The sequence below is a fragment of the Rousettus aegyptiacus genome, unplaced genomic scaffold, assembly GCF_014176215.1.
Source record: "Rousettus aegyptiacus isolate mRouAeg1 unplaced genomic scaffold, mRouAeg1.p scaffold_m13_p_10, whole genome shotgun sequence".
In the NCBI taxonomy this organism is placed as follows: domain Eukaryota; kingdom Metazoa; phylum Chordata; class Mammalia; order Chiroptera; family Pteropodidae; genus Rousettus; species Rousettus aegyptiacus.
In genome coordinates, this window is record NW_023416285.1 from 2,493,575 (window position 1) to 2,519,453 (window position 25,879).

Below are 25,879 nucleotides of genomic sequence, written 5' to 3' on the forward strand. Positions count from 1 at the left end.
GGCACAGGCGGCCACCAGCCTGCAGACCCCGTGTGCAGAAAGGGAAGCAGGAGGCTCTCTGCCCAGCGTCTGCTCACTCTGTCAGACCGCCTGACGCCCGCCGCCCAGGACCCCGCGACAGACGCCCCCCGCCTCAGGATGAGACCTCTGCCTCAGGAACCCGGCCCCGGCCTTCCGGAAGCCTCCCTGTTCCCACCGTGCACCCTGGGATCGGGTCGAAGCCCGTGCCTGGACCTCCAGCACACAGCCCCTCGGGACGCCCGAGCCCCTGCGAACGCTGACCCCGCTCTCCAGAATCCCCTCCCCCGCCTCCCCACCCCGAGGAGCAGCGTTCCTCTTGGCAGTGGAAAGTGCCTCCTCGGAGACACGCTCCCTGCTCACCACACGCCTCCTGCTCACGGTGCCCGAGGGAGCGTCTAGCACACAGTTTGTTCACAGAACGGGGCGGCGTGGCAGCACCCTTCACAGGTCTGTGCCCGAGGGGCATGGAAGCAGAAACCCGGCGGTGACCCGACCCCCCTCTGAGAAGGGATGTGCCTGAGGAGCCCAGCTGAGCGGCCTTCCCGAGTCTTCCCACGGTTCCAGGGACGTGAGCTCACGCACTCATCTCCAGGAGGGCCTGGCCCGTGCCCATGCGGCCCGTGCGGCTGAATTCCCGACGTCCTGTCCAGTGCAGCTGCTCCCCTCAGCCCCGCCGCAGCTCCCGGGCCGCCCAGCAGCGGCCCCTCCGCAGATGTGGGAGGCCAGAGGACCCCCTGGAGTTCCCTTTTCCAAGGTGCACAGACCCAGCCTCTCTCCTCGGCCCCTCTGCCCTGCCGACTCATCCCCCGGGGCCAGCGAGAGGCGCGTCCGTCCACACCCATTGCACAGATGAAGGCTGAGGCGGGTGGCGGTGAGGTGGGCACCCGCACCCCCGAACCGCACACACCCCTGCTCCACACACCTGCGGCCTCCGTCGCAGGAGGGGCCGAGGCAGAAAGGCCTCTGCCAGGCCGCCCCCCCCCCCGCTGTGTCTCCCCATCTGTAAGTGGAGCCAACACCACCCCACCTGCAGGGCTGCCAGCGAGCCCAGCCCCCCAGGCACCACACCTGCGAGCCCACCTGCCTCCACCTCCTCCAGCCCACTTCCTCCCACGGGGCAGGAGCCTGTCTTCTCTGCCACGTTCAGAGAAATTAAATGGCTTCTCCCAGGTGAGCAGCTCAGCCAGAGCCAGAGTCAAACCCCGGTGCCGGAGCCGGATCCCGGCATGCGGGGCTCAGCCATCACGCTCTGCCACCAAACAGTGACAGAGGTCCGGGCCCAGGGGAGTGACAAACCACCTTCTGTTTCAGAGGGAGACGACGCTCTTGCACCTGTCACTCACACATGACAGGAAGACTCGAGTCTTTCTGACCCTGGGTGTCTCCACCCCACGCCCTCGCTTTGAGGCTGCAAATGAAGCTCCAGAAGGGTCTGTTGGGGAGAGGGGGGAGGGGAGGGCAGGGGAGGGGGGAGCTCTGGCCACCAGACGGCCACCTGCCTGGTGTGTGGGCGCCCAGGCCAGAGCGAGCGCTCTCCTGCCCAGTCCTTCTGCACCCTAATTACAATTTGCTGAGAGAGTGGGGGGAGGGGCATGGGGTGGAGGGGAGGCAGGGGGTGCGGGGCGGGTGGCATTGCAAAGACAGGTGACTCACGACCCTCCTGTCAAAGGCTTGCCCTGCAGCTGACATCCTCTCATAGTAATGGGGGGTGGTGACGCTGGGGGACAGTCCCCCTCCCCCACCCCGCCGGCCTGTCTGAGCGGCAGGGGCAGCTGCTGGGGGAGGGTCTAAGCCCTGCTCACCTGCCCCCGAGGCTCTGGTCCTTCCCACTCCCCTTCCCCTGCCCTGCCTCGGCTCCCCCGCCCCCCCTGCCCCAGCCCTGCCTCGCCCCAGCATGTGACGGGCTGTCACCGCAGTGACACACAGGCGGGAGAGGAAGCAGGCGGGAGAGGGAGCCCAGCGAGCCCCGGAGCCACCTCCCCGGGGACTCTGCCGAGGCCGCGGCTCAGGGGAAGGGATCCGGCTGCAGAGCCGGACTGCCTCGGCTTGACCCCCAGGCCTGCCACCTGCAGGGCGCCCGGCTCTGGCGTGAGCCTCCATGCTGGGACGCGGGCGGTGCCCACGGCACAGGGCAGGGCCCCGGCCAGCGGCAGGGCCGTCCCATCCCGCAGGACGAGCGCCGCACACCTGTGTCGAGAGCGCAGTCCTCAGACAACAGCTTCAGCCAAAACCTGCTTCCAGGCTCCTCGGGCCTCAGGATCACCGGCCCGCAGGGCCCCGCCGGCCGTCCTGGTAGGAGGGGATTCTGTTCCTGGTTCTCGGGGAGAACGAACCTGAAAGCTGCCGACCAGGACCAGACACCGGGAGGAACGGGCTGAGCCCCTGGCCACCAGCGTGGTGGCCGGTAATGCCCCTGTCCCCACGCGGGCCGGGGCACAGCCACCTGCCCACAGGAGCCTCCCGGGTCCTCCCGGCCACCCCGATACTCTGCCCTCCTCACCTGCCTTCAGCTCCACAGTCTGAATCAGCCCCCCAAAGTCCAGGGCCACCCCTAATCCCTTAGCCAGCAGTGCGTTCTCAGCAATTTTACACCGAGCCCCCTCAGAAGGCCCGTGAGCTCCACGTCTCTCAATCCCAGGATCCAAAAGAAGCTGCGAATCCCCTGGACAGCCCGCTTGTGTTATCCCCTGGCCCCAGGGCTGTGGCAGCCAATCCACTTTCCCTTTTTGCTCTGGCCACTAGGATGCTTATCTTACATTTGGTTTTGTCCTTTTTCTGCCATTATGTGCCCCTCCCCGACCGAGTCCCTCAATGATGAGCTGTTTTAGTTACATATAAATACGTATTTTAAGTAAGCTACCTAAAGCTTAGCTAACTAGGGAGTTACGAGTCCGTAAATGACGTTCGACATTGTTGCTGAGCGGTAACTGTGGAGCAGGCACCATGTCAGGTGACCTCTCCATGTGTCACAACACCCGGCAAATGCAGTTACGGGAACTAGAGCCTCTGGGACGTCAGGAGCCACTGAGCCCCTGGTCCCTAGGGCGGCGCGGGGGTGCGGGGCAGGCTCGGGGCGGATGGAGGAGACCGCCAGGCAGCGCCCTCGAAGCCCTCAGCCTCCCTCCCTGTGGGCGGCTCTGGGACCCAGCCCTTCCTCTGAGCGCCTCTCCTGGAAGCCAAACCAGGTACTCCCCTGCCTGAGGGGACCTGAGCGCAGAGGACAAGCTCCCCCCAAAACAGCAGTCTCTGTGCCAGGTGTGGGCTTGATGGAGGAGCAGGAGACCTGGACGTGGCTGTCGCAGGCTGTCACTGCCCCGCCCGGCGCCCCGCCCAGTGCCCGAGCTTCCACCTTCCTTTCCGGGTGAGTCATTCAACGCAGGACACCCGTGAGCAAGCGCTGGTCTTGAAGGCACAGTGAAGAGGGTGAAAAAGACAAAGACGAGCCACACCCTGGGGGGGGGGCGGCATCTGCCAATCACGCGCCTGATCAGTGACCTGTATCCCGCAGGCACACAGAGCTCTCGGAATGCAGAAGCAACGACCGGAAATGGACAGAAGGAGGGGGCGGATGCAGGGGCAGCGGGGAAGCAGGCCGGAGGCGTGGACGGCACCGGTCGCTGGGGAAGGCGGACCTGACTGACCCGCGGCGGGAGCCGCCGCCGCCGCACGTCGGGGACGGCCACACCAGGTGGCGGGGGCCCGGGGGAGCGTGGAGCTCGGCGGGTGTGCAGAGTTACAAAGGCAGCGGCCGCCCCGTCCCGAGGCGTCTACCCAGCAGCGACGAGGCCGCACGGCCTCAGCGGGCCAGGGGCCTCGCGCCTGGACGTCCGGTGGCCGAAAGCCAGAGCCGAGTCAAATGTCCATCGACGGGCGCACGCGGTCAATCCAAACAGTGGGATGAAAAGACATGAACTACCGACTGACAGACGTGATAACGCGGATGAACCTCGAAATACCGGTGCCGAGTAAGAGGCGGACGAGAGAGACCGTCTGTGCGGCCCCCTCCGACCCGCGGAGAGGCAGGCGGACGGACGGGGGCGGGGGCAGGCTGTCCGGGGAGCAGGCGGGGGCGACGGGGGAAGAGACTTAAGGGGGAGCATGGCAGCTTTGGGGGTGATGAGTGTGCTCGCTCTCGTGGTGACGGTTGTGCAGGCGAACACTTACGTCAAAACTGATCAAACGGCGCACTTGAAGCATTTGCGACCCAACGCGGCCGATGAATCGCGCCTCCACAAAGCCTGTTTCTGAACCCCTGCCCAAGGCTGGTCCGTGGCGGCAGCTCGCGCTGACCGTTTTTTCTCTGGGATGCACTGAGCGCCTCAGGGAGCACCTCCGTTCACATCTTTGTCTCTGCAGATGTGCGAGGTTACCTGTTCAAAATCCATCTTGGCAGCCTCGAATCTTCACAGGCCAGGCCAGAGCAAACTCACAGGAAAAGGCAAGGCCTTAGAAAACCCACCCCTGCCGACCACCCAGCTTGCGTCCGCCTGTGCGCCTGACCTGGGGCGAACTTGCGGGAGGCCCGAGGGGGTATCAGGGGGCCGCGTGCTGGCATTTTGGAGTCGGAGCCTGGGGCCAGGGGGGACCTCACGGGCCTTCCAGTCCGGTGGTGCATGAACCACTCATAGAATGAAATATTCGGAAAAGCCACCTTGCAAAGTGGACAGGAGCTGTGCTCCATCAGCGTGCCAACGATTTTGACAATTTCCACTTTGAAGGCCAATCAGCGTGGCCGGGGAGGCTCCCGAACGCACACCCGGGGTCCGCCTGTGTCACCCCAGCGTCCGGGCCACGCGGAGACAGTGAAACTGGGCGCAGAGGGCAGGGACCCAACGGGGCAGAGCCAGCGCCCGAGGCTGGGCCCAGCCACGCGGCCGGCAGGCACAGTCCCCCAGCCTGTCCCCCAGCCTGTCCCCCGTAAGTGCGAGGGCCACTGTCCTGGCCGGGTCTGCCCCAGGCGGCGCCCCAGAGAGCACAGGAAGCCTCGCACCAGGAGGGGCGTCGCTTCTCCTCCGGATGAATCGGCTGTGGAAGGGAGCCGCAGGCTGCGCGGGGGAAGGCGAGGGCCGGGCTCGGAAGCTTCCGGGCCCGCCCGGGCCTGCGGTCATCACACAGCGCGGTCTTTGTTTGGCCCCGAAAGCGGGGTGGGCCTGGGCGGGGGAGGGGGCGGCACGGCCGACGTGGCCTCGGACCGAGCCGCCCGCTTCTCTGCCCCTTCTGGGGGGCTTTGGTCAGGCACCGAGTCTTTCCCCAGCCTCAGTCTCCCCAAAATGCAGCAGGCCCCCCAGAATGGGATGTCTCAGGAGCCCCAGGAGAGGGACAGCATGGCTTCTCAGACGCTCCCAGGACCCGAAACGCTCTCACCCCTGGGCACTGAGGGAGGGGTAGACACGCCCCTTCTTTGTCAGGAACTAACTCTAGGTGCTGGGCATTGGAAAGCGCCCCTGGCCCCGCCCCCCACATCTTAGGGGTGCCTCCCAGCTCTCCTGCCTGCCACCCCACTGACCCGACGAGCCCTCCCTGTCACGTGCCACCGTGCCCGCACCCCCGAGACGAGGCCACCTCCACCAAGAGGCTCTGCTCGCGGGCCTGAGCAGAGGTCTGTGTGCCGCACTGGCCCCGACTGAGCCCGCCCAGGATGAGCTTTCGGGGCTGAAGACGCCTCCCACACATGCCCAGCCCCGGAGCCCCGTCCTGCGTCCTGGGAGTCTCGGGCGGCAGTGCCGGACCCCATCCGGCCCTCCGTTCCAAGCCCATCTGCTCCAGCCACGGCCTGTCCCTGCTCCCCAGACCCGGCAGGACCGAAGCCGCTCCCTCTTCTCCCTTGGCCCCTCCCCAGTTCCCCTGCTCCCTGCCTTTTCTCCGTCAGAGCCGGCCCCATGACTGGTCCTCGGCCCCAGAAGCTAGAACTGTGGCCTCCTTCGAAACGCCCCCTCTCCCTGCACCCCACACAACCAGCAAGCCGCCCCTGCATTCTCCTCACACAGCTGCCCAGTGATGGGGGCCTGCCCCACAACCCCCCCAAGATGTGCCTGTCCCCCACTGCCAGCCACTGCACCTGCTCCCCACCCCACGGGCAATCAGCTGGCTGATAAGGGATTATTGTTATTGATAGTCAGGGAGCGTTTGACAGTGGCAGGGCCGCAGCGGGGTGCCCGGCCCCGGATGCCAGCCTCTGCCCCCGTCAGGGGAGTGACCGCAGCAGGGAGGCACCGAGCGGCCTCGGGAGGCCCTGCGCCGGCCTCTGTGCCGTCGGCAGGGGACAAGCGTCAGCAGGCAGGGCGATGGGGTCCCCCCGCCCCCCCCACACACACTCATCACGCGACAGCCTCCGGCCTCGCCCTGCACCCTTCTTTGTACCCCTCGAGTCTACGTCCAGCGAATCAGAGTTCATGGTCGTCACCACTGCCTGAGGGTCCTTCTCAGAGGACAAACCCCATCGGGCACGACCCGCTTACATCCACGGCAGGACTCCGGTCACCCGGGATGAAGGTGGGACCCGCTGGCGGACCACTCAGAGTGCCATGGCCGGGGGCTTCAGTCACGGAACAGCATCTCCCCACAGCCCAGGAGGCTGGAAGCCCGAGATCGAGGCGTGAGCGGGGCCGGTTCCTCCTGCGGCCTCTCTGCTCGGTGTGTGGATGCCGCCTCCCCCCCCCCACCGCCCCATGCGCTCACGGGGTCGCCCCTCTGTGAGTCTGCCGTGCGCTCACGGGGTCGCCCCTCTGCGAGTCTGCCTCCCGATCCCCTCTTCTCGTTAAGAACACCAGTCGGACTGGACGAGGACCCACCCGAATGACCTTGTTCTACCTTGGCCACCTCCCCAGAGCCCTGGCGCCTAAGTATGTCACACTGAGGCGCTGGGGGTTGGGGTCTGAACACAAGAATTTGGGGGCAGGGGACGGATTACGGGGGTGTCCAGGCCACGCCCACGGACACTCCGTTCGATCCTGCCCACCTCTCCGCCTCTGTCCACCAACTGCCATGGAGAAGGGCCCAGGACCTGGGAGGCGGGTGGAGCCTGGGGCCCTGAACCACTGGTGGACGCCTCTGGCAGATAGGCGCCAGAAGGAAACCTCCATCGTGCCCGGCCCCTGCAGGCACGGGGTGCCTCACCGCTTCCCTAACAAACGCGGCCCCAGCTGCGTCCTCCACCCGCTGTGCACCTGCAAGGGACAGGTGAGGAGGTGGGACGCAGGAACCCACAGGTGGCCAAGGCCGTGGGGCCCCAGGGTGCAGAGGGCCTGGCCTCTGCCTATTTCCGGGACTGGCCCGGCCCCCTCCTTAGTGGGATTGCATCCCGTCTGACAAATGTGCTGGGGGGGAGCAGAGATCCAAGTAGAAATGGGACTGAGAAGGCCCGGTGCACTCGCCTGAGTAAGACGCGTCCTGGGCCACCGCCGGCAGGTGACGCTCCCACAGGAGCCATCCCGGGGGTCAGGAATGCGAGCCCAGCCCAGCCCCGGGGGTGCGGCAACACCCCGCCTTCACTGCGGGATTCTTCTGGAGGAGAGGGAGCAAGAAACATGGGCGAGGCCTCATTCTGCAGCCGGAGGCCTTCGCTGCAGGCCGGGGACCTCCCCGGCCCCTGCACACGCCAGGCTCAGGCCTGCTGCAGGCCTGGAGGACAAGAACGCAGCCCGTGTCACAGCCTACCGGCAAGACACGCGTGTGCGATGAACGCGCCGGACGGCTGGGGGAGAGGAAGGCTGCCGACCGGGGAGGAGACGCTGACCAGACAGACTGCCGTGAACAGTCGCAGGAAGGAGGAAGGGCAGGGAAGGAGGAGGCGGGGAGGGAGGGGAGGCATCGACCAGACCCCGGGCTTGCAGTCGGACCGATCCGCCCGTCGGGCTGTTACTACGACTTCACCGCCTCGTGGTTTTCCAGCTGTGTCCTCCACTTCCAGACAAGAAGTGGGGGCGGGGGGGTCAGGTTTGGTCTTTCGCTCGACGGGGACCATGCCTGGCATTCAGGAACGAATGAGCAAATGAACGGTGTGAAGTGTTAGCAAGAAACCGCAGTGGTTTCGCATCTGTAGGTCGAGGCTGACGATGGCATTCGCCTCCCAGAGTCCTGGGGAGAGTCCCACGAAATCACGCGTCCAGGGCCCGGCTAACCAGGGCCCTCGGCCATGGCGACCCTTCGCCCTCCTATCTCTGGCCTGCTTCTCACGGGACACTCTCAAGAGGGGCCCCACAATGGCTGTCGCCACCCCCGGCCTGGATGGGAAGCTCTGTGGCCACTGGACAGAGGCCGGCTGAGGGCCGTGCCCAGGGCTCTGGCTGGCTTTGGACGCCGTATTCCTTCACCTGTGAGTCAGCAAACGGGACCGGGCAGCCCCCGTGCCGGCCCCATCCGAGGCCACTCGGGCCTCAGCACCACAAACCTGCAGGTCCCAGACGAGTCTGGGGGCTCCCGAAGCCACCCCAAAGGACGAAACGAGTTCTTCCTTCAAAGTCCCATGGAAGTTGGCAGTGAGTGGCTCTAGGCCACGCCAGCTTCGATTTATAAAAAAGGGCGAGAGCAGGTGGCCGAGCAGGTGGCCGAGCAGGTGGCCACGCCTCCTTCGACTAACAGAACCGGCACTGCCTCACGGGTTTGGGGGCCGCCTGTCCGTGGGGAGCCCACTTCCCAAGCTGCGGCTGTCGGCCCCCCGACCCCGGGCCTGCTCCTTTTGGAAAAGGTCCTCTGGGGGCACTTGTTTGGGAAAGTCACGATAGGTCTGCCTTCGAGGACCCGGCGTGGGCTGGAGTGGGGGCCCGCCCGCCCTCTCCGCCACGAGCACGGCGCCCAGGCTCAGACCACAGGGACTGAAGGAGAAGCCGAGAAACCGCCTCTGGGCTGCGGCCGCTGCACGGCTCGGGCCGCACACACCGAAACCCCCGATGCGCGACTCGGGCGGCGTCCAAGTGCCAGTCAGATGACGTTCTCATGTTTATCGACACCATGAAACGGCACTCGGCCTCCTTAGCGCAGCGTGTGAAAGGATGCAGGTGCACACACACATACACACACACACACACACACCGATCGATCGCCTGCCGCGTGCCAAACACAGGTCTAGAGGCGGAGGCGCAACAGCAAACAAAACGGGCGGAACGGGCTAGCGCGTTCGAGGGCGGCGGGCGGCGAGCAGGTGCACAGGGAAAGGGCGCATCGCGCCCGACTCGGGGAGACGCCGCCGGGAAACGTAAAACCAGGTGGGGGCAGAGTGCGCGGGGCGGACTCGGGGTGCGATCCCAAGGGGGGGCCAGGGAGGGCCCCAAGAAGGGCCGGCCGGGCAGGGAGCCAGGTGGGGCTGGCTGCAGGGGTGCCGTGTGCAGGGCGGACGGCAGAGCGCGAAGGCCACGAGGCGGGAGTGTGCTCGGCGAGCAGCAGGGGCGCTGAGCAAGCCGAGGCAGACCTCGGAGGCCTCGGCTTCTCCGAGGGGGACGGGAGCACCCCCCGCTCCCCCCCAACTCCGCACCGCGAACAGGCACTTGCATCTTTCCGCAGCCACGCGCGCCCTCGGAGGGCAGGGGCGCGGGCTGCCTCCTGCCGGCACGGGGCTCCCCGGCAAGCCTGCCCCGTGACGCGGGGCTGTGACGCGGTGCCCACAGTCAGGCCGCGCAGACAAGGCCAGCGGCGAGAGATCGTGAACGCAACGACGCGCTACGTGTGATTGGCAGCTGAGCCCGGAAGCGTGGGCCGCGGGTGTGGGCGGCCAGCCCACCCACACACCTCTGTGCCTCCTGGGCCGCAGAGGAGAGGCCAGCGTGGAAGGAGAGGGGAGGAGGTGGGGAGGGGGAGACCGGAGAAAAGGGGCGGGGAGGGGAGCAAGGGGAGGGGGTACCACAGCCCTGATGAGGTGCTACGTGGCTGGATCTGCCCAAGAAAGAATCAGCAGGAAAAGGAATTCTGGGTGTTAACCACAGCCTTCCAGATCAGCGAGAATGCAGTCCAGAGACGCGGCGGAGTGGCCAACCGTTTGGTGGGAAAAGAACAGAAACTGCCCATTTCGCCCCACCTTGGTGGCTTCTGGAGACGCACAGTAGCGCGAGTCTCGGGAACACACGACGGTCAGACCGGGCGGCGGAGGCCGCTGGGAATTTCAGCCTCCCCGGGTCTCCCGTCCGGCAGCAGCCAGGGCCGGCCTAGGCCTTTGCCCCATGGGGAGGAGGGGCCGCGTGCGCTGCCCACGGGCGTCCACCGGGCCCTCCGAGCCCTCGACCCAGGCCTCTGGCGCAAAAGACCAGCTTCCGAAAGCCTCGCGACATGCCGACCCAGCCCGCTCGCCCGCTCTGCAGTCCCTCGGAGAGTCAGCAGCCCCGGCCGCTGGCCCCGGGCCCACCCCGCGAGCCCACACCCTTCTGTCCGCCCCCACCCCCCGCAGGCACGAAGGGCCATGAGGACAGGGTTCTCGATACTCGTCTTCAGGTGCCCGTTCACCTGGGGGAGTGCAGCCTTTCAGGACGGAGACCCCGGGGCCTTCCCCGTGTCCCTTTAAGGAGAAAGAACAACGAAGCTCGAGGTGCAGATGACGCCCCCAAATCCAGCGAGCACGCTGCGGCTTGCGGACCGGCCCGCGGGCGCTCGGGCCCCGGTTAAAGCGGAAGGGGGCGTCACCTCCAGCTGCTCTTCGATGTGCCAGGCCAGACGGGCGCGGAGCAGATGACTTGGAGCCAGGCGGCCGCAGCGAGAGGAGGCGGCGTGGCTGAGAGGCACGGCCACCCGAGGGGGCGCTTCCGCCGGGCGGACCGGCAGCGGCTCTGACTGGCTTCGGAGCCCTGCGCTGCCCCGGCCAGGCCGCACCTGCGTGGCAACCGGCGCGTCGCCAGGGCCCAGCCGGCCATCCGCGGACGCACTGCCGGTCCCCAGCGCGCCTGGCTCCCAGCCGCCAGGGCGGCCTCCGCCGTGCTCCGGGGCGCCCACTGTGTCTGCAGAGCACCCCTCCCTATTCATCCCTGCGAGGCGGCTGGGAGCAAACCCCCACCGCACCGCTAATCCCCCTGCTGTCTGCTGACCTCCCCGGCATCTCCCCACGTTCGGGGCTCCATGGACCCAGCCCGGGGGGGTGAGGGGGGGGTGCCACGGCAGGGGGCCTTTTGTGAGGCCTCCCGTTAATGTCCTGCTAATCCCGCGACCGCACAACTCCGTGGTGCTGGGTCACTTTTAATTATCTTCCTGCCAGGCCTGTCCCGGAGGAGGACGGACGCTGGAGGCATTGAGGCCGCATCAGAGGCCCGACTCCTCCGCAGGGCAGTGGATGCAGAGTGAGGGACCGAACAGCCTGGGGACGGAGCCAGGCCCAGGCGTGTCCAGCTCGCAGACGTCGGCTTCTGGGCCCCGCTGGGTCTTTGGGGATGCAGACATGGGCCCCGCTCCCGGCCACCTCTGTGGCTGGCCTCCCCCTCCTCCCCAGGACGTGGACAGCACAGGGCTGGCAGACGCTCTGACCAGCCAGCACTCTCCACCGTGGGAGGGGCAGTGACCCATGACCTTCGGGACTGCCTGGCTCTGAGAAACACACCGTCCCTAAGGAACCCGGTTTCCTACCACCAGGGCGCGCTGGCCAGCGGTGCTGACCCCTCCTGTCTGGGTCCCTGACCCGTCAGGAAGCTGGGGAAGGCGCTGGCCGTCCAGCCAGAGAAGTTCCATTGCTGCCCACAACGTGAGGCAAAGCATCCCGGCCTTGGCACTCGTCCGAGAGACCGGTCCGACCCTCTCACCTCCTGTGACGCCCTTTCCAGGGTCACGACCCTCATCGGCCACCCCGGCTGGGGCCCCTGTGTATGGAACTCGCCCCTGCTGCCCACGAGCACAGCAGAGCCCAGGACCCAAGGACAAATGGAGGCCCCCAAACCTCCCTGCCCTCCCGGCCACAGTCCCATGCTGGCGATGCCCACGAGCGGACGGCAGCGGTCACACCCGAGCCCAGTCCCCGCTGCACCCCCTCAGGCAGCCCTCCGGCTCCGGGGCGCACGCCCTGGCCACACAGCCGGTCTAGGAGGCAGGTCAGAGAGGAAGGTTCTCACACCAGCTGGGCCATCCGGGCAAAGAACTAACTACAGGGTCCCGGCTGTCCTGACTGTGGCCCGGAGCGGGGACACCAGCTCCCAGGAGCCATGCTCCCGACCCACAGGCGCTCTGGGCCTCGGAGCGGGTCACAGCCAGGAAGGCAGAGCTGGCCCCTCTGGGGCGGGGCGGGGCAGGGCCCCCAGCAGCACTCTGAGTCCCGGGGGCGTCCTGAGACGGCGCCCGGGCCGGGCCGGCTCCCCTTCTGCGGCAGCTCGTCATCGGGACAGGGCCTGACTCTCCATTGGCCTTCGACGCGGCCACAGCCCTGGTAAAACCATGCACACCAGCACCACCAAGACCCCGAGTCACGCGGCACAAACCCACCCGCCACTCCGCAAGGGGCGGCGGCTCGCCCAGGGTGCCTGAGCCCCTGGGGCACGCAGGAGCGGTCAGGCTCCCCACTCCCAGGCCAGAGCACCCGCCCGCAGTGTCCGGCAGGGAGGGGGTCAGGCTGAGGGGCCCGGACGGGGCAGGGACAGGAGAACAAAGGCGGCATTCATGCGGGGAGCAGAGCTGCGGCCCGAGGCAGGGTCGAGGCAGAGGGCTGCCCGGATCCCCCTCCCGGCCCGACTCGGGGGTCATCCCTCCCACGGCCACTGGGCACCGCACGGGGGGGCCGGTGACTCAGACGACGCACCTCCCCTCCAGGGAGCCCAGCCCTGGCCGAGGCCCAGAGACGAGCCCACGGAGGTCCTGGGAGGAGGGACGACCCCCGCGGGGGGAGCGAGATCGGCGGAGCCCTAAGGGCAGGACACGGGGGAGCAGGGCGCCAGGGGGTCGTCCGCCCTGGGGACCCACGAGGCTTGAAGACGCCGCCATCTGGGGCGCGGCGGCCACAAAGCTGGTTCTGGCGCCTTGGACGCCAGGCCAGACATGCAGACTTTACCCCGTGGGGCTGAGAAGTGGGGGTGCCGCTTGTCGCCCACAGACGAGCCACCGAGGCCCACCGAGGGCTCGCCGTTTCCTGCCGCGGACCCGCGGGGTGGGCCTCTCACTGCTCCGGCAAATGCTGACTGACTCGGCCCTCCCCACAGCCCCGAGCGGCCGTGGTACCGGCTCCCGTTTGACAGGGGGCGGGCGGCGGGTGGAGAACCGAGGCTCAGTCCCCGGGAGGGTTCACTTGAATGGCGGGTGCACACGCCCAGCACGCCCCCCCCCCCGTGACCGTGAGTAAGGATGGCAGAATCGTCCTGTCTGCCCCCCACGACGGGCTGCGTGCCGGGGCCCCAGCATGTGGCCGGAGCGTCCAGTCCAGCCCCTGCCCACACGGAGGCTCCCGCCCCTCCTAGCCAACCCAAGGCTGGGCATCTGGCCCCACTGGCCGGGGCTCCGTCCCCGGGTCCCCACCCCCACTGCCAAGGCAACGTGGCATCCGGCCAGAGGCTCTTCATCCTCAGACAAAGCCCCAGAGCAAACCACCCCGCAGCCGCCCAGGCCCAGGCTGCCACCCGCGGGGCCCTGGCCGGGAGTCTGATTCTTCACGGAGATCAGGCCTCCGCCATGCACCCCAGGCTGCAGTGGGGTGGGCTTCACAATCGCCTCGTTGTGTGGGCAGCCACAACGGTGCCTCCAGAGGGGAGGAAGGGGTGGGGGGGGTGGGACAGGGGGAGAGGCAGGGAGAGAGGGGTGAGAAGGGAGAGGGAGAGGCGAGGGGGAGGGAGGGGGGATGGTTGGAGGAAGGAGGGGGACAGGAGGAGGAAGGAGGGAGGAAGAGCATGCGGGAGCTGTCCCCGTGGGGTGCTGGCTGGGCCCAGGAGGCAGGAAAGCGTCTCCTCCGGAGCCAGCAGGGGGCCCCCCCCCCCCAGGCGAGGCGGCGGAGCTCGCTGTCAGAGGCGCCCGCACCGCTCCCGGAGGCCTCAGCCGTGCATCGGGGTGTCCGTCGTGGGGGCGGGCAGGGCACTCACAGGGCCTGCGTGCGAACAGCATGGTCCAGGACGGCTCAGCGATGGAAACCACGCTGACCGCTGGCCACCCGGGGCGCGGCCCGCCCGCAGGCCCAGAGCCGAGCGGCCCCCCAGGCCCTCGGACAAAAACGGCACGGGCTGGTGTTCGTGAACTTCGGGGAGACGGAGCCGAGCCAGGCCAGCCTCACCCGCAGCTTCCCTGACGTCCACAGTCGAATTCAGAGTCACATCCATCCGTCCACCAACGGTGAGCAGCTCCCGGCTGGCTGCAGGACAAAATGCCACCCTCGCCTGGGCATTCGAGGCCGCCCACGCCGGCCCTAACCGACCCGCCCCTCCTCCCTCCATGCCCTCGCCCCCCAGCCCCTGCCCCAGGAACTCGGAGGACACTCGGTTCTGGAAGTTGCCAGCCCAGCAGCCCCCACGCTGGCCTCTGCCCAGACTTCCCCTCTCTGCGAGCCCCCTGCCCTATACCCGCCCACGCCGCCCTCCCGCCTCCCCGGACCGCCGGCCCCCAGGCCGACACCGCCTCATCCGCAGTTCGTTGCCACTCCTGAGTGACGCGTGTGAGCGCGTGTACGCACGCGCGTGTGCACAGAGGCACGGCACTCAGAACCTCGGGGGGCGATGCACACTAACCACAGCCCAACCTCCGCCGTGGCACTCCGGACGTGGCGAGCCTGAGCACAGGAGCGGAAATGAACCGGGAAACCAGCAGCACCCACTGGGTACGCGGCGGCCGCTGGAGGAGGGCAGGCCCGGCCGGCGGCCCAGCCCGAGTGCCGGCCGCTGGGCGAGGCCCCCGCGGGGGCGTCTCCACTTCCTTCCTGTCCCTCCTCGGACGGGAGCCTGCAGCCGCGACAAAGCCCTGACTCCCTCCCGACGCGGCGCTCGGCCCTTCGCCCTCGGTGCCACTGCGTGGGAGAAACGCCGCCCGGATCCCCAGGTCCTCAAACTCCACAGAAAGGGCGCCGCGCCCCTGGCGCCCAGCCGGAAACCTGGGGCCTTCCGGAGGCCTCCTCCCTCAAGGCACCCCCCAGCCCCCGCCAGCCCCGTGTGTTCTCCTGGTGGATTCTCCACGCCAGCCGCTGTCCCAGACTCCGGGCCGGCCCGCGCCCCGGCACCGGCTGGGCGGCAGCGGCCACCTCACGCCCAGGGCTCGGGCTCCCTCCCGGGCCCGACGTCACCCATCTGCACCTGCAGCCAGCGGAGCCTAACGAAATGTTACACACCCCACCCAGCCGCGAAGCCCGCCTGGCTTCCCGCCGCTGTGGCTCACACCCTGCTCACCGGCTACGTGGCCCTGGCGCTCTGCCCACCCCTCTCCCGCCCCCTCCGAGCCCCCCACGCGGCTTCCGTGTGTCCCAGACGAGCCCCCCACGCGGCTTCCGTGTGTCCCGGACGCCTCTGCCCTGTATGGCCACAGTGGCTCCCGCCCCACCCCCTCTGCCTGGAGCACCACCTGCATCCCACGTGCGCTCAGCCATCTGCTCTCCATCCCGGGTCTCTGCGAGCAGGTCCCCTCCTCAGAGAAGCCCCCCGGCTCCCAGCTCCCGCTCCGGTCCCACCGGCCTGGCGATCGTGTGATTAAACCACCAGCCGCGAGGGCAGGTCTCGGACGTCCCTGCCGAGCGGCCGCCTGCCGAGTGCTCGCCCTCTCCCCACCGGGCCCGGGGCAGGCCCTTGACCCTCGACCCTCGACCCTCGACCCTCAGTCACGGGGCATAAGTGCCACCTCATCCAGTCACGGTGGCCAACGAATCAGAGAGCCAGCCCTGACCTCCACTTACCCCATGTGTGCACACACACACACATATGCACAAGCACACACGTGCATCCATGCACACGCACACATGCACACAGTCTCAGTACACACCCATATGCACACACATGTGTGTGCACACACACAGAAAGATCACTGGCCCAGGAGTCTGCAGACCTGGGCTCAAGTCTCTGTCTTCTCCCTGAGTTACTGTGGTCTGCAGCCAAGTACGTTTCCTTTCCAGGCCTCGGTTTCCCCATCTGGCCAACAGGCATGTGAGCCCAGGGCACCCCTGGAGCCCCCAGCAGTCAGCTTCCCCCAACGAAGCTAAGAAGTCTGCGCAAGGCATGGAAGTGGGGGCTCCAGTGTCCCCCACTCCAGCGCCCTGCCCTCCAGCAGCTTAGAGCCCAGTGGCCAGCTGGGGATGGGCACGAGGGGCCGGCTGCAGGGGCAGGCGTGGAGGAGTCTCGGCGGAGGAATCTCACGGCCCACGGAGCTGGTGAGGGAGGAGTCTCACGGCCCACGGAGCCGGCGAGGTGAGCCCTGCCACGCGGCAGGCTGAGGCCCGGTGCCGTTTCACAGGCGAGGAAGCAGGCATGCACGGGGCCTGCACCTCAGGTCCCGTCCTAGCCAAGCGCAGTCACGCTGCGGCCACTGTCACGCTGCGGCCGAAACGCGTGCAGTTCGAGGCTTGGTGGCACAGCCGGCCCGGATCCCCTCTTCCTCCTTCACGGCTTCACGGACAGAAGGTTCCTTCCCACCGTGGACCTCGGTAGCCTCGGGCACGACTCATTTTCCTCCTGAGTGAGCTGAGGGCTTCCGCCTTTCCACCGGACGGCTTGCCTGGGGCGCGTCCACGTCGGCAGCATTCCTACACTTGCATTTGGGGCCATGAAAATAAGGGTGACGTGACCACGAGCTCTGTGGCACCGCGACGGTCAACCTGACGGCCGAGCGGCGGCTCGGGGACCAACAGGCGGTGCGCATGGAGAAAGCGCGCTGGGCAACGGGGCGGCTCACGTCCCCGGCCGGCCAGGGGGCAGTTCGAGATTTCACTAGGGCGCAGTTTGAAACTTCCGAGCTGTTTATTTCTGGAATTTTCCTTTAATATTGTCAGACCGTTGGTGGACTGCGGGGCACCGAAACCGCAGGAAGCTAAGCGGGCACTCTGCTGCGCTCGACACTAAACGAAACTGTCCCCGGTGAGGTCCGGGCACGGGGCTGTGTCTCGGGGCTGTGTCTCGGTGCTGGTCCCCTCGAGCCACGATCCTGTGGCCCTGCTAATCTTGTTCCCAGTGACAGCTGGGGACGAAAGCCTTGCGAGAGCGCCCGGTAACGCCCGTCAGATCCCGGGTAATCCAGGGCTGGAATGCGGGGCCACCATGGGCCTGACCCTCCTCCCCTGCGGTGGGCCACCAGCTTCAGGTCACGCAGCTGCCTACAGCCCCTCCCGGGCCCTGGCGCAGAGCCTCTCCGGAGCCCAGGCAGCCCCCACCCCCACCCCGTAGGCCAGGGGCCCGCCCTGACGGCAGCTGCTCTGGCAGAGGGCCCTCTCGTCCCTCTCCCCCAGTTGCAGTCAGGTGGCCCACGTGACAAGGGCGGCAGGAATGTGTCCAGGGTCCCCTGCAGGCACGACCTCGGCGCGTGGGCGGGCCACATCCGGGCAGACGGGAGGGCGTGGGAGACCTCCACCTCCATCTGGGATGTGCGAATGGCCCGTGTTTGTCGCACACTTGCTCTGCGGCTCACAGCTTTTATCCTGGAAACGCCAATACCGGAGGAAGTCCCCGCGGAGTCAGAGTGAACCGCTTGACGGAAGTCGCGATCTTTTGCTGATGTCTCGGGTCTGGGAGGGCTTTATTAACTACGGCTCCGTCTCTCGGGCAGCTGCTGCCGGTCCGCATGGCCGACTTCAATGAAGTCAACTCATCAAACGTTTATTGAGTGCCCACGAGGCATCGGGCCCTGGTCCAGGCGTGGGGGGAGGCCTCATTCCATCAACGAATATTTACTGAGCGCCCGCGCAGTGGCAGGCACTGAACAACAGTGTGGACGAGAACCAGGCCTTGTCCGCAAAGCACGGAAGACAGTGCGGTGGGCTCCTAGCTGTGCGCCCCAGAAGGCTGCCTGGAGGAGGAGTCGGCAGCCTGAATCTCCAGGACAAGCAGGCCTCAGAGAGGGAAGGAGGGTGCTCCAGAAAGGATGGAGAACCACGGAACAAGATGGTCCCACTCACGAGAGCAGTCCAGACCCCCGGGGACTCTCCCTGCACTGGCCCTGGGCTCCTCGGATGGAAAACATGGTGTCCCGCCCACATTTCACGGACAGCGACGGCATCTTCCCGTGGCGAGCCCTCCAAAGTCCAACCTTAGTGCCCAGCCCAGAGGGCAAAGGGCTGACTGACCAGTGAAGTCAACAGAGAAGGCCATAACCCAGGAAAAGACTGGGAGCCCTGGAAACCCAGAGGAGAGAGGGGAAGGCTTCATGGAGGAGGCGGCACCTGGGCTGGACCAGAACCGCCAGCAAGAGCGCTCATCGCGGCAACTCTGATGTGGGCTGAACTGTGTCCTAACTTAAAGACCTACTCCCCAGGTGACTGCAGGAGGTGATTAAGGTTAAACAAGGTCATCGGGGTGGGGCCCTAAACCCTGGGACTGTGGCCTTCTCCACCCGCCCCTCCCTCTCGCTGCCCGGGGAGGGCACAGTGAGAAGGCAGCTGTCTGCCCATCTCCCCCGCAACAGCATCAACTGGCCTTGGACCTTGATCTTGGACTTCCAGCCTCCAGAACTGCGAGAAAAAAATGACGGCTGTTTAAGGCCCGAGTCTGAGGTATTTCGTGATGGCGGCCTGAGCCGACCCAGCCGGGCCCCCCACCCCACTCCCTGCCTCCAGCCGCCTCCCAAGCAACACGGTCTCCAACGGCCGGGCAGGGCACCCTGCCGCAGACCCGCCTCAGGGTCCGGCTGGCCTTTCCGGCAAGGGCGACGGACGACTGGCCGGTGCTGGAGCTTTTCCGCAGACGGACGCGGTCGTCCGTGCAGGGCTCTTCCGAGCCGCTGGGCCGTGCAGCACAGCCCCCAGGGGCTGCTGTCGGAGACCGTGCGGCAGCGCCAGGACCGTGGACTGGTTTCCACAAAGGCCCCGGCCTCCCTGAGCGGGCTCGGCGAGCCACAGCCTGCCCCCCACCCCGCAGGGCCAGGGCAGCTGAGCAAAGCCGGCAGAAAAGGCCCGGGACGGGGACGGGGGGGCCTGGCGGGGCCTCGACATGGCCGGTTTAAACGCCTGCCTCCAAACGAGAAACCGTTTTTTAAATCGCAGAAGCAGCGGCCCTAGCGTCAACGTGAAAACCACCTGAAATGAAGCGATTATGTCCTTCCCTCCTCTGCCCCGACGGGACAAGGCCGCCTCCGCCTGCCACGCAGGACGGATGCTCCCGAATTCCTAAGAGGCTACCCTTTCATGCCTCGGTCTGGTGTCAAGTTAAAGACGGTCAATACTGTTATTGTAGTAGCTTTCTTACAAAAAAAAAAAAAAAGAAGACGACAAATATTCTATTGAACTCTAGACCTGTAAAATCAGACTCGCTCCAGAGACTGGCAGAAGCAGCCCAGCCCAGCCCGGCCCGTGTGGGCCCCTGTGAAATGCGAGTGGACATGACTTAGGGGGTCCTGCGCCACCCTTTCCAAAACCCTCAAGGGAAAAGGCTCGTGTGTCCCACCTGTCCTGGGCAGTGCCTCCAGCTCCGGAGCTCCCACGCCAGCCTCCAGCTGGGAACTGGTTTCCACGCCTGACGGTCACCTTTCTGGGTGGGACTGTCGGCCCCAGAGCCCCCCGAGGGGCTTACTGAGAAGTGTCCAGGAGGGCCTGGGGTCGGCTGCCCAGGAGCCTCGGGAACGCCTGGCTCCGTGCGGGGGCCTGATGGGCGCCCCCAACCCCTCACGCTCGCTCGCGTCCAGAGCCTGCTCTTCCTCCCCTGGGTCCTTTCCTCCCTCACCTGGGATTTTCTCTTCTTCTAGGTGGTCGATCGTTAAGGAGACTTTGCACCTGCCTCTGGGAAAGGTGTGAGACACCACCCTTGCCCCGCCAATGCCACCCAAGGAGACTCCGATTCCTGCCCTCGGGGGAGCACAAAAGTCAAGTCAGCACAGAAGGCTGGGACCCAGGGCAGCAGAGGCCGGTGGAGACCCAGAGGAGAGCACGGAGGGCTTCCTGGGGGAGGCGACTCCCAGGCCGGGCCACGAGCTAGGATTCACGTCAAGGCCCCCAACTCCTCTCACTGGCCCTCGACTCCACCGCCGGTCTCTCAGTCAGATGCTCCCAGCGACGACGTCTGCCTTCCCGACCCGCCTTCAGGACACCCCCACCCGCCCCCACCCGCCCCCACAAACACACAACACACTTCCCGTGGGCTAACCATGTTGCCCCATGCTTAAATACCCAGGGACCTCCCTGCGGCCTCTGGGTAAGGTCAAGACCCCTAGCAGACCCCCGGAGCCCATCACCCTGCTCGACCTGCCTCTGCGCCCTCGGCCGCGACCCAGGACCCACGGCTCCCTGGCCCCTGAACACACGCTCTCCCCCCCTCGGTCCCTCGGCACGTGCTGTTCGACAGCTCTCGTCCAGCTGGGAAACTCACGTTGCCCCTTCAAGACCTCTGGCTCCTCACCCTGCGGTCGCCGCTCGTCAGCACGTGACTGATACCGCGCCCTGTCGCAGGCCCCGAGGAAGGCCGGGCTCGCCGGTGGGCCCGGAGTCCTCACTGCTGGGGTCCGCCTGCTACTGGGGGGGCCACACGACACACAGGGGGCCCTAAGGGAAGCGAACTGTAGTAGGTGCTCGGGAGTGAAGCCATCGGGAAGACGGGTAAGAGGGTGCTGGGGTGCTGGCGTTTTAGACGGAGTAGCCAGGGGGACCTCCCTGAGAAGGTGACGTTAGGGTACAGGCCTGAAGGAGGTGGGGGAGGGGAGGCCTGTGGCCGCCTGGGGAAGGGCCCGGGGGTGGGGAGCACAGCAGGTGCTAAGGCCTGAGACCGGACCGTGCCCAGCAGACTTGAGGGCTATTGCTGAGATGAGGCAGAATAATGGAAACTGGATCCTGCAGGGTCTTGTGGTCCACTGGGATCGCGTGACTCTTTTTCCGAGCGGGTCAGGGAGCCGGGGGGAGCTCAGAGCAGACGAGGGCCATCCTCGACGTGGAGGACAGCATTGTCACAGGACCCTTTCAGTGGCTGAGCGTGGACTAGATCACAGGGGCCAGGGCCGGAGCAGGGAGGCCAGACGGGAGGCCGTCACAGCACCAGCGGCCTCCGTTACGGAGCTTCCTGTGCGGCCTCGGCATCTGGGGTTTGGCCTGCCGTCATCATGGAAACTCCCTGTCCCCTCGGCGAGGGCCGAGCGTCATGCATGCATGCCTGCCCGGCGCACACGACAGCGCCAGGCACAGGCCTGAATGGATGTGCCCCGGAGAGGAGATCGTCATCATGAACAGCCCTTTGTCCCTCTCGGCGCTGGGGGCCGGGCGGGCGCAGAGGGGCGGGTGTCTAACCATGAACTTTGTTTCCGGGAGAGGTGCAGGTCACTAACTCAGAAAATAAAGTCTTTTTTCCTTGACGACCTTCGAGTCCTGAAATTTCTTTCTGCTTATTCTATATTTGGCAAAACGCTTCGCCAAAAGGAAGCCGAATCCCGACTCTGTTCTTCACCTCCGTGACAGCGGCTTTAAGGAGAACAGTGGGATCCAGGAAGCATCTTTTTTTAGTGGAAAGGCACATTTTAATTTTAGGTTAAGTGTTCTAAGCAACCACTTTCTTAGCAACAATTAGTCCCCAGACATGACTTTGAACACACCCAACTCGGAGAAGAAGTGGGGGTTGGTGGGGCCTCCGAGAGAGCGGACCCCGAGCTCCGCGTCCGACGGGGGGTGGGAGGGACCCGCCTGGCGCTGGAGGGGACCGGAGGCCAGGCCACGCTGCGGCCACGTGGCGTCGCGTGGTGCGGACAGGGGGACGGCGCGGGGGGCTCCCAGCGGCTCCTGCGGGGTGAGGGTGAACGCGGCGGGGGGGTGCTGTGATTGTTCCCGGCGTGCGGCGAGCAGGCGCGGGCGCCCACTGCGTGAGTGTGCTGAGGGCCCGCACACCCGGCCCCGCGGCCGCCATCCGCGGGGAGAGCCCCCCGCACGGTGCAGAGGCCTCTGGCGGAGGCCGAGGCCGAGAACCCGCGGTATGGTCGCTCGCTAGGACTGCCAAGCACACGACCCCCAAGCGTGTGGCTCAGGACAACAAAAGTGTATGTTCCTCACCGTTCCGGAGGCCAGAAGTCGGCCGTCTGAAAGCACTGGGCCGAAGGCCAGGGGCCGGGGGCGGGGGTCCCGTCTGGAGGCCCCGAGGGGAGCCCGCCCAGGCCCCTCGCATGTCTGGCGGTTGGTTCCCAGCAATCCCTGGTGCTGCTGGGCTCCCAGCAGAGTCACCTCCCCCTGCGCGTCCCCGCGTCTCGAGTCCCCCTCTCCTTTCCTGTCAGGACACTGGCCACTGGACTTAGGGCCCAGCCGGAGATCCATAACTTGATCACTTCTGCAAAGACCCCATTCCCGAACAGGCTCACACTCCCAGGAGCGGGGGGTGCAGACGTGTCTCCCCGGGGGACACCCAGCATCGGGCTGCCGTGCCCCGTGCGGGACGACCGTGGGCCCACCATCCGCCCCCGAGGCCAGGCCCGACACGGTCCTCACGCCTCCCTCTGCCACGGGCCACTCGCCTGTCCCGCCCACTCAGAGTTTTCTGTCTCAGAGAGCGACGGTGCCGTTCATCACCCTGGACAGCAGAGCACCCTGCGTCCTCGGCTCCCGGCCCCGGAGCACCAGCTCCACCAGGCCGGCCGCCCCGGGGGCCCGGCAAAGGCGGTGCTCCGTGCCGGTGACGCTGAATCGCCTGCCAGGCCCTGCCCTTTGCCCGCAGTGCCCCCCACCCCCGCCGCCAAGCCGGCCTCCTCCTGTCTCCCAGGGTCACCTGAGGCCAGGGCCAGCGGGGGCACTGGCACCCCACAGAGTCACACGCCCCACGCCCCTGGACAAGCACGAGCGGGCAACGGGCTGTGGGGTCAGCACATCCAGCCCCTCGCTTCCTGCCAGGCAACGGGGCACAGCGGGGCCGAGGACAGGGCAGCACGAGGAGCCACCCCACCCCTCTCTGCTGGGGACGCGCCCGCTCACTGGACCGTACCAGCTCGAAGGTCACCAGTGCCTTTCCCCGGGGCCGGGGGCTGGGGCGCTCACTGCCCCTTCATCTCCTGCTGACCCTGGCTTGTGTGTGTGTCCACGTGCCTGTCCCCTGCTGGCCCAGAACGCCCGGGGACCCGGCGTGAGGCCTGCACACGATGCCCTCAGGCACGCACGAGCACATGAGGGCAGAGGCAGCGACGTCCTCGGCCCCAGCGGGGATGAGGCGGAGCCCAGCGCCCCTGCGGGCTCGGCGAGGGCTCCCTGACCGCGAGGCCCCGCGCCCAGCCTGGTCTTGGGGACGCCACGAGGCGGGTGGCCACTGTGGGTCCTGCAAGAGCCACGAGCCCAGCACTGAGGGGCCCCGTCGGCCTCCTCAGGGTCAGCGGAGAAGACGGGCCGAACCGGCTGCCCGAGGCAGCAGCACCCCTGACCCAGAGGTGTCCACGTGAACGCCACCCCGAGGTCACACACGCCCCGTGTGAACGCCACCCCGAGGTCACACACGCCCCGCGGGTTCCGAAGCAGGCGGGGACGCCCCTGGCTCCTTCCTGGGTCAGCGGGGTGAGGGCAGACCCCGGGCTGGCATCCGGCCCACCTTCGACCACGGCGGCCACAGAGCCAGGACGGTGCCTGCCTCGCAGGCTCCTGCCGACCCCTCCGAGCCCGGCTTTCCACAGGTGACGATGACCAGGGAGGAGCCCTGGCTCCCGGGGCCCAGAGCCGGTGGGGACAGAGCGGGCCCTCCCCACCTCGCATCCTCCGTCACGCCAAGCGGCCAGCCTCACCAGACTCCAACGCCTGGAGCGTCTCACACCCACCGCCGACACGGGGTGCTCGGGGCCCTGCACGGCACCTGCCCCCCAGGGTTACTGCGCCCCGTTCATGGATGAGGATTCTGAGGCTCCTGGGTGCCGGGACCCCGTCCAGCTCCATCCCGGGTCTGGGCTCTGGTTCCCGGGCCCCATGCGTCCCCCTGAGGTGTCTAGGGACAGCGGGTAAACGTGTGTACTGCGGCACGAGTCCCTGGGACCCAGCGGGACGCCTGCCCCGGCGGCAGGACCCCCCAGAGCCGGCCGAGCTCTGCGGCCACTGCCCACGCACCCTGCGGCCCCCGCCAGGCCCGCACGGCTGGCGGCCCCTGGGCTGCGCCCCGGATGCACTTTGCCGGCACACCCCTGGCAAGTCCACCCGCCAGATGGACACGAGAAGCCACAGCCACGCGGCTCCTGTGGCCTCAGCTACTGGGGTCGTCCTGGGGGTCACGGCCACGGTGTGCCCAGGGGTCCCCCACAGCAGCCCTCGGAAGGATGGCCGCAGGCACTCAGCCCCCTCCCGGGGGACCCTCCCTGACCACCTGACCGAAGCGCCCCCCTTGCGTCCCGCCCGTCACCTGGCATTTATTTCCTTGGTAAAACCTACCGCGACGGCAGCTACCTAGGAATCCCGGTTCGTTTCTTCCTGGTTTGCGTCCCCCACACCAGCCTGGAAGGTCTGAGAGGACAGGGGGCTGCGTCTTGTGGGTTACGGTCTGGCCCAGTTCTCAGGCGGGGCCCACGGGCATCAACCCTCAGTGCACTGTGGTGGGAAGGGAGACGGTGGGCAGGGCGGGGAGGACGAATGATGAGTGAATGAAGCAATGGAAGGGAGGGAGGAAGGGCGGACCAGCATCTCCTGCCACTCTTTGCAAAGATGGACAACGAAGGGCTGTACCGTCTCTAACGGAAGAGCGGGTGCTCGGGGAAGCTTGGAGAAGGGGCCTGGCGGCATCCCCCGGATGCTGGGCACACACGGGCAGGGCGGAGAGGGCTCTTTCGGTTTCCATCGTCGGCCGCCCACTGCAACGGCGCCGTTTCGTAAAGCTCAGCACCTCACACGCGCTTCCACTCCGGCACCCCTACGCCTTGCTCAGATCTATCTTGTGTCCACATAAAATATATTTCTCAGTATTGCTTGTTTTCATTCCTGGAATGGAATGCAAATGGCACGCCATCCACAGTGCGGATTCTCCAGGGCACACGAGTCAAGTGAAAGGACCTTGGCTGTCCGGTTCGCCAAGTCCCTCCCGGGCCGCACCCACGGGGACGCCGGCCGGCCTGGGCGCAGCCCTGTGCCCTCCGCCACCACCGGGGGACGCTGCTGTCAAGGCCAGTCCACGGACGTTCCTTCCTCCTGTCTCAACCCCGTGTCCCAGGCACTGGGCCACGGAGGCCGATCCCCGACCCGCTGTAACTGAATCATCAATCGCCGCTGCTCTAATAACTAAACTTACTAAATGCGGAACATGCGCAGCTGATCATTCGAGGGACTAATGTGCAAGCCGGAGCTTCTGAGGGGCCGTTTAGAGAGAGGCCCCGGGAGATGCTGGCGAGGCGGGAGCAGCAGCGGCCGGGGAGATGAATTTTCACGGCGTGATTTGCATCCGATAAATATTGCCTCCCGTCTTGGCCACGACGAACAGGCCACACCCCGACACAGCGCCGGGCTGCCCGGGCCGAGGGGCTCGAGGAGGCGGACCCTCCTTCCCGAGGGACCCTGGCTGGGCACGGGCTCGCGGGCGTCACCTGGTTGCCTCCCGCGACGCTCCAGGCTGCGCCCGGCCCTGGTTCCCGCGGCCGCCTCACTCTGCACACCCAGCCGTCACGCCCCGCACTCACTTTGCTGCTTCCTCGGCAGGGAACGCAGTCTCATGCGTCCTGAGCCTTCGGGGCCCCACCGAAAGGCCCCCTCCTCCGGGAAGCCCTCCTGGTTCCACCGTGCTCACCACCCTGTCCCCGCACTGAGCCGGAGCACCTCCCCTTCCCCTAGATGATCCCGTCTCTCCCTCCCCCTCTCTGCCCGCTCCCCTGCCTCTCTCAGGGGGGCACAGTGCTTCTCCGCCTGGTTTGGGGCTGCAGCGTTGGCTTCCAGAACAGGCCG

General features: G+C 67.0%; 1 protein-coding gene and 1 long non-coding RNA gene across 3 annotated transcripts in view; one reads left to right on the forward strand and one right to left on the reverse strand.

The window, feature by feature from the left end:
* SORCS2 (sortilin related VPS10 domain containing receptor 2) overlaps nt 1-25,879 on the reverse strand; it is a 219,332-nt gene that overhangs the window by 163,172 nt on the left and 30,281 nt on the right. The window lies entirely within an intron of this gene.
* LOC118608643 lies at nt 17,504-19,283 on the forward strand. The gene is made up of 2 exons (XR_004953019.1): nt 17,504-18,577; nt 19,067-19,283. It is a non-coding gene; the product is annotated as an uncharacterized LOC118608643 (long non-coding RNA).